Genomic DNA, 7504 nt, shown 5'->3' on the forward strand with positions numbered 1-7504 from the left:
TTTTGTCAATTCTATAGTAAACATTTCAAAAACATTTATTGAATGGAGAATAGCAACTATTTAAAACCATTTAATCTGAACTGTTCACTTCTAATAATTTATTAAACTATGTTTTATTACTTACATAATCGTGAAATATTTGCCTGAAATTTTAGAATTAATTCCAAAGTGAAAGTTAAAATAACATATAAAGTATGGTTTGTTTAAATGCTAATTTTAAAATAAGCCACATTATGATATTGCACAACATTTACATTTCGTTGTCCGAACAAAATGTTGTTATATTAGAAATCTGCATATTATTTGTACAATTTAATGTATTCTTATAAAAATGCTTCGAATTTAAACAGATTAAAGGTAACATAAGATTAAGATAAGGTAACTGACCCAGATTTTCAAATCAATATACGCTACGGTAAACATCTCAGAGATCGTCAATGATTACTGAAAAGTAACTGTTTTGTTTTGGTAAGCGCAATTATTATAAAAATGTTATATTTATATTTTTGAAACATTTTTTCTAGTAGTAAACAGTTAAATATTTTTAAAGTACTACCTACTTGCCACTTAATAACTGCAATTTGTGTGTACCGTAAATGCACAACGTAATTTGGCTACTCGATTCAGCAAGGCGATCATAACGGGTCAAGAGCCGTTACTCCGATCACCGTCACGGCCCGATACACATCGGAGCCGTGCGCGTGCGCCTCATCAGCTGATTCAGAACGATACGCGGACAAAGGTCGCATTCATAATCCCGAAAATACAGCACCAAAATAAAAAAAAACTATTAACTTACTTGCGAAACCCTCACACTCCCCACACTACCACGTAAAACGAACCGACGCAACAAATTACAAATCGATACAAATATGTCCGACCGCAACACTATTGCAGCGCTTACAAAACGTAAACCACTATCACAATACAACAAAGAAATCACACAATGTCCATTTCGAAAAATACGGCATTCGATCGATCCACAGTTAAAAGCGACCGCATGACGGCTCGACACGAAACTATCGACGAAATTCACGATGCGAACGCCGCGAGGTTCGGATATAAAATGGTGAATGTTTTCCTGAAAGCGATCCTCGCGTGCCGTAATTGAATACGGTCGGCTGAACACGGAGTCGAAAGTACCGGCGCCACGGCCGCTGCACTCCTCACGCACTTACGTAACATCCACTGCAACCTACATCTTCGAACATCGGGATCGCCAGCGAAACTTCATGAGATCGAGTGGAAGAGGCGGCCATGAAAACGTGTCGCCGCAGAGATGACTCACCGCGCACGCCAGCGCCCTCTGTCCCCCTTCAGTTTTCAGATCCGGGAAAAGCACATCGGAAGCTTTTAACCTTGGACACTGCACTCGAACGAGGCCCGAATGGGAATGAGAGCGAGCCGCTACCAACTTACCCTAGTCAGCTCGACGAGGGTGAAGATGTGGCGTTGCGTTTGTTATCGAAGCGTTTAGAGCAGGGCGCTCCGGTCAAGTCTCAGCGTCGGTCGGCATGGCGTCGCCGACGGATGCGCGGTGCGACTGCGGACCAGCGGCGGAGGCATCGGCGGAGCGCCGCCGCGCATGCGCGCCACCCCCGGCGCCTTCGATCTAACGCCGCGCTGCGCGGAAACCCCGCTGCGCATCCAACACCGCAAATAACGTTAACAAATCCACAAAACCGACCATTTCGTACACTACTATACTCATTGAACATAGCTGAATTCAACCCTAATTATTGTTACATTTTTGTGACGGCTCACCTTTGGTAAAAGAGTTGGCTTGAATGGGTCAACGCTTTAATTCCATTACTAGACACGTCATCGAATGTTCTCGGGCTGTCATCCCTTAAGCGTCTAGGTGGAAAGCCGTTTACTTAAGTACTTAAGGGCGATGAATAATGGAAGCGTAGTAGATATATACGTGTGTGTCGACATCGCAACCTATAGGTTACTGAATTTATAATTTTATACTATAAAAGTACCATAATATCTTGGTATATTTTAAATGCAAATGACAGTGGACGGGGGAGCCGAAATGAAACCTGTTATGGGTATTCAGATCACGTTCTCTTTGATTTCAGTCGCCCGATCGACTTGATCGGTCATGGAAGATCTGCTTTGAATTTAGGACAAGTAGGCGATCCGATCCTTCAGATAACGTTGGAAAAATATGCGTCCCTTACAAACCAAACGTACATTCATGAGATAATAATGTCGAAGGAAACATTTGTGTATTTCTAGGGAAATTTCGAAGGATAACATAATACCCTATAATAATAAACCTAAGACATTCATCAATATAGTAGTCATAGATCGGACATGGGGAGGAAAGTGTCATTCAGGACTTATCACCAATTGGTAATAAGTTGTTCTGAAAAATATGTCAAAAGTCAATCAATCCAAGATAGTATCAGTGTAAAGCCCGGGTGAAAGTTTTTATATGAAAATCTTGATCATTTTCGCACCCTTTTCAATCTTTTCGATGAAAATATATCATCTTGTGTAATTAATCTTAATGCAAAACATGTTTTTACAACTTGTATTGCTACCAACTTACCCTAGTCAGCTCGACGAGGGTGAAGATGTGGCGTTGCGTTTGTTATCGAAGCGTTTAGAGCAAGGCGCTCCGGTCAAGTCTCATTGTCGGTCGACATGGCGATAAATGTTTGAACTTTAATTGTGGCGATATCAACGTCTCTCTTAAATGTGTTTCTGTCTCAGTATCGTCAACCCATTAATGCGACAGTAGATGTGCCATGTCTGGGCACTGGTCTCCTCTCGACAGGGGTTTACACCATAGTCTATCGCACTGAGCAGGTGCTGATTGCTGGATCGATTTAAATAATTGCTTCCTCAGCTTTTTTATATGACGAGTTCCAACTTAATCCTAACCAAAACTGAATAAGCAAAGCATAAAAAACGACCTTTAGAAGGACTCATGTTCTGCTCAAAGTTGATTACAGATGTCCGTGGGAAGCCACTTAACACAAATGAACTGTATGACCTTGTTAGTTCTAATACATTAAAGATCCACTTGCGAAATAAGATAAAAAACATATAAATATAAATAACGTATAATCTAGTAAATTTATTCCATATCATAAACCTTTACATGCCATTGTGTAAATTATAATGCGTCTCGATAAATCTAAAGTAAAAAGTTTCAACACATCTTCTTACTGACCATTTTGCTTAATTAATCCTTCAACATTAGAATTTCAAGAGGAAAAAATATTAATGAACGTAAAATCTCTCAAAGGCACGAAATATTTACGTAATCTGCACTTGGTATGTTGGTAGTATGACCAAAACCATTCTAAGAAAGCCCAGCAGTGAGACAGCAAGGCATTAATGATTCCTTAACGCCGTTGTCAACCCATTACTATCCCATAACAGAGCACGGGTCTCCTTTGAAAGAAAGTTCGAGTTCGAGTGAATGGAACTGAAGCCATAGTCCACCGCGCTGGCTTGCAAACTCTTTCTTATTTTAGAGCTCTTAAGTATCCTCACAATGTTTTAATTCACCGTTTAATCGCAATTTAAGTGATAATTAATTTCCAACGCGTTCATAATTCGAAAAATCAATGGTCCACGTCTAGGATTCGAATATCGGACCTCTCGAAAGAGGCCAAGTTTCTAACCAGTAGGCTGTCAGTTCTTTTAAACCCCTTTAACAGTAACAACAAAAGCAGAGAAAGATGCGTGGGTCAAGGAACTAGACAAACTACGCACTTATTCGAACGAGCGCGCGCGATGACGCAACGTGCCCGTATCGATTGGTCCCAGTCCGGTCCCGGAGCATCTGCCGTCTGGAGGGGAAGTTAGGCCGGAATACTTAGATGAGCAAAATACATAGATATATCACTCCTAACAAGAACATGTAACCAGTTTTGAGTATTGAAATTGTTGCGTCAATAAAGTTCTGCCACGTCTACGTGCTTAAATGCCCCTAAAATGTTTGAAATACTTATTGATTTATTAAGTAAATTATGTAGTATTAGTTATTTATACGTACATTTTCTCTTAAAATGTGTTTTTATTTGTCAAGAATGAAAAATAACTGACAAGTCAGCCTTTTGTATTCATCCAATTTAAAGGTAGTAAAGTATCTTTCTATTTTACTTGTCAAAGCCGAAATATGTCAATTTACTTCACTTTCCCTCACTTCAATCGGATTGGTAGGAGGCTCATAAAATCATATATGATTCTAGGAGTAGATGCGACAATTCGTCCGAGAAAGCGCGGAGGATGCCATAATATTTGGTAGAACTTTTCGAGATACGATTTTCACAGCATTGGATCTTTTGTTTCAGACTAACATTCCTAATTAAACAATTTTATAAAAATAAAACCTACAAATAACAAGGCTGTTTTAATTAACTTTATTGTAAGGCCAATTCGAATCAGAAGTAAGAAAAGTCGATTCTGAATTAACTTTACGAAACCCAAGCGAAACCCATCTAAAATTATACTCGATCGTAAGTAAAGATAGCCGAAAGAACGGAGCGCAGATACTGAAGAAAGATAACGTATTGTACAAGAAACGCAACAGTAAAGATTGCCAACGATAAGATCAAAGAAAGAAAGAAAGAAATAACTTTATTACGTAATGCATTGTACACACACATTACGACGACAATTATGTTAATTATTTACAAAATAGTGGGATATAGGTAAATAGAAAACTTAAGATACATAAAATGGCAACACAAAAATTAGCAATGAAAGTGCTACCATTTTATACAAATAAATTCAACGGTGATATGCGCATGCGAACATTAAATATTCATTTGAACCCAAACCCAAAATCGTTACAATTTTGTTGTTTAGTCCAATTTTGGACATTCTCAAATGTTATTTGAGAGGAGCGAGGAAAGACTGATAGAAGCAAATTTCACTTTAGAGCATTCACATTAGCATCATTTATTTACATTATTTTCGTTAACGTTAAATTATTTATCTTATTAGCACATTTTTTATCTTTGAAATTTAAAGTAATCATCAGCAACCCATTACTGTCCCACTGCTGGGCACGGGTCTCCTCTCATAATGAGAAGGATTAGGCCATAGTCCACCGCGCTGGACAAGTGCGTGTTGGTACTTTAAAGTAAACTAAATAATAAATGGCGAGACTTACATACAACATTACATGTAATGTAGCATTCGAAGCAGCTCGTTTCGCTATATTAAGTAGTGTAGTACTCGAGTTGTAACGCAATACATTACACCTCAATCAAAATGTTACAAGTCAATCACTAGACTAGACTCAACAATGCATCACTGATTACGATTATGATTGTTCAGTAAATTATCAATAATGGTCTGAACCAACACAGCATCAAAGATACGAGTATTTCCAAACCAGGAAACCAAAGTAGCAGCGATCAAAATAAAATTTCATTGTAGCAAATACATTTATACCCCTCCACAGCACCCTTAATGTTTTGAGTGGTTCGGGGGGTGCATCACGTAGACCTCATATTTAAAATACATAAACGTTTTAGTATTCATGTCTTACTTTAAAATAAATGTAACAACAAGAAATGGGTAAGGACTCAAACACATACATACGATACGACGTGTCGTGTGTCGTGCATTTCTATAACTTTAACACGTGCGACTCTACGAGGCATCTTAAGAAGATCGTCGATCATAAAAATAAATCGTTCCAACATGCCACGATGCGACGTCGTATCGTTTGTACTCGTATATCTTTTAGCCCTAACGCAAAAAAAAAGTATGTAGAACGAACAATGTAGTTTTAGAACGAACATTTGTTATTTGACCTCGTTTTATTTTATTAATAAGTATTACAGTTAGAAATACATTTTAATTAGCTCATAGATCTTATCTGTAGCACTACCATGAGTTTACAATAGTATTACTCGCTAGCGACTGCGTAAAATAAATGTATGAAAAATTGTACAGCGCCTCTGGTGGTTACTCGTAGAACTAAATTCCGTAGTGTGAGCCACTCGTAACGTAAAAAACCTATCGAAATCAAATCGCTAGCGAATGTCATTATGATCTATTGCCATACAAATTCGGTCCCATGAGTCATTAATTTGACAGACGTTGTCAAGAAATACCGTAACGATAGTAGTTATGTTATTCACTAGCAAAATGACAATAGTTTTCTATTTACAATTTCTATAGTGGCGTTTCTATGCCAACTCATGGTAGTGCTACTGATTGGTACCCAAAGTTGATTGAGTTAATAAACTTGTATTCGTAGTAACCGACTGTTATAAAAATTACGGTTAAGTTGTGCGGAAGAAATCAATGTACACGTGGAAACCATACAAAATCTATTTAAAGCCGAGCAGTGATTTCAGTTTCTTGTAACTAAGCGTACCTACATTAAAACGATAAATTTTATCGTATACAGCGCCATCTATCTAACGACACTAAAAATATGTGTACACATACTATTTATGTTAGTGTGCTTATACTATGTAGGATTTGTAAGATATACCGATTGAATGTAATTTTTATCTACATACAAAAAGTGTATCATTTGCGTAACATGACTGACAAAATAATATTTTTACAAGATACGATACGATACGAAACGTTACATTACGATACGATACATACAGTCACTTCGCGACGTGTCGTCCTGAATCGTGTCGTGTTGTATCGGCTTACTTTGTCATATTTTTAACCGACTTCTAAAAGGTTGATAACCTATCAATTCGGCCGGTATATTTTTTTTGTTTCGTAATACTTTCACTCTTTGCGCCCTTATTGATATGTGAGCCCTTCTTAATTTTTTAGATAAAAACGCTAAAGAAGTATAACTTCTTACGTATATCCATAAGTACATAAACTCATTTTACGTTTGAATGTATCGGAAGTTACACTGAAATATTTAATACCAAGATAATTACTTTTTGGAACGTAGTTCCTCACCGCGCGGTACGCTGGGTAAGGGGGCTAGGCGACCGTCACGAAAAATCCTCACGACACTTTTGCTATTGCTATAGTTGTAAGCCGTGCGGCGTGCGTTTCTCTGTCTGTCTCGCTCTCTCATAGAAAGCAAGCCAGTTACTTTCGTTTCGTCTTTCGCATTGGACAGTGTGGTGTTGCGACGATTATTTTTGTTGAGTGTATAAAAGTTTTTTGCACATACTTAATAAATAATAAATTATTATTTTAATTATAACTTAAAGGAAATACAATTTTATTACAATTCCTTCACTCGAAAGGAACTTCGTCCCATCGGGGTGTCCCTTGACACGTCTCATTTTTTTTTTATTTCATTTTCTCCTAATATTCACAATATGTAGATGTTATTCAAGATAACATCGACTCATAATTGAATTTTTGAATACGTTTCTATAAAATCCATCTACAGCTTTTAAGACCCACATTGCACGAAGCTTCCAGTCCTGTTACATATTCAATATAGCCTAGCTACTTGGAAGGTCATACATCTTACCTTAATGGCTCGGTGAAGGATGATGTCAAGGTTCTATTTCCGAGGCTTGTTTCATGGCCA

The 7504-nt window shown here is 37.7% G+C and overlaps 1 protein-coding gene across 1 annotated transcript in view; it reads right to left on the reverse strand.

The window, feature by feature from the left end:
- LOC140753851 (kinesin-like protein unc-104) overlaps positions 1-1198 on the reverse strand; it is a 67301-nt gene extending 66103 nt beyond the window's left edge. The window contains exon 1 of the mRNA XM_073088655.1: positions 800-1198. The gene's annotated coding sequence lies outside the window, so the exon portion shown is untranslated. The remainder of the gene's footprint in view (positions 1-799) is intronic.
- Positions 1199-7504: the final 6306 nt, after the last annotated feature.

Source organism: Epargyreus clarus, unplaced genomic scaffold, assembly GCF_041222505.1.
Source record: "Epargyreus clarus isolate Ecla_fem2 unplaced genomic scaffold, WU_Ecla_fem_2.2 ptg000027l, whole genome shotgun sequence".
Lineage (NCBI taxonomy): Eukaryota > Metazoa > Arthropoda > Insecta > Lepidoptera > Hesperiidae > Epargyreus > Epargyreus clarus.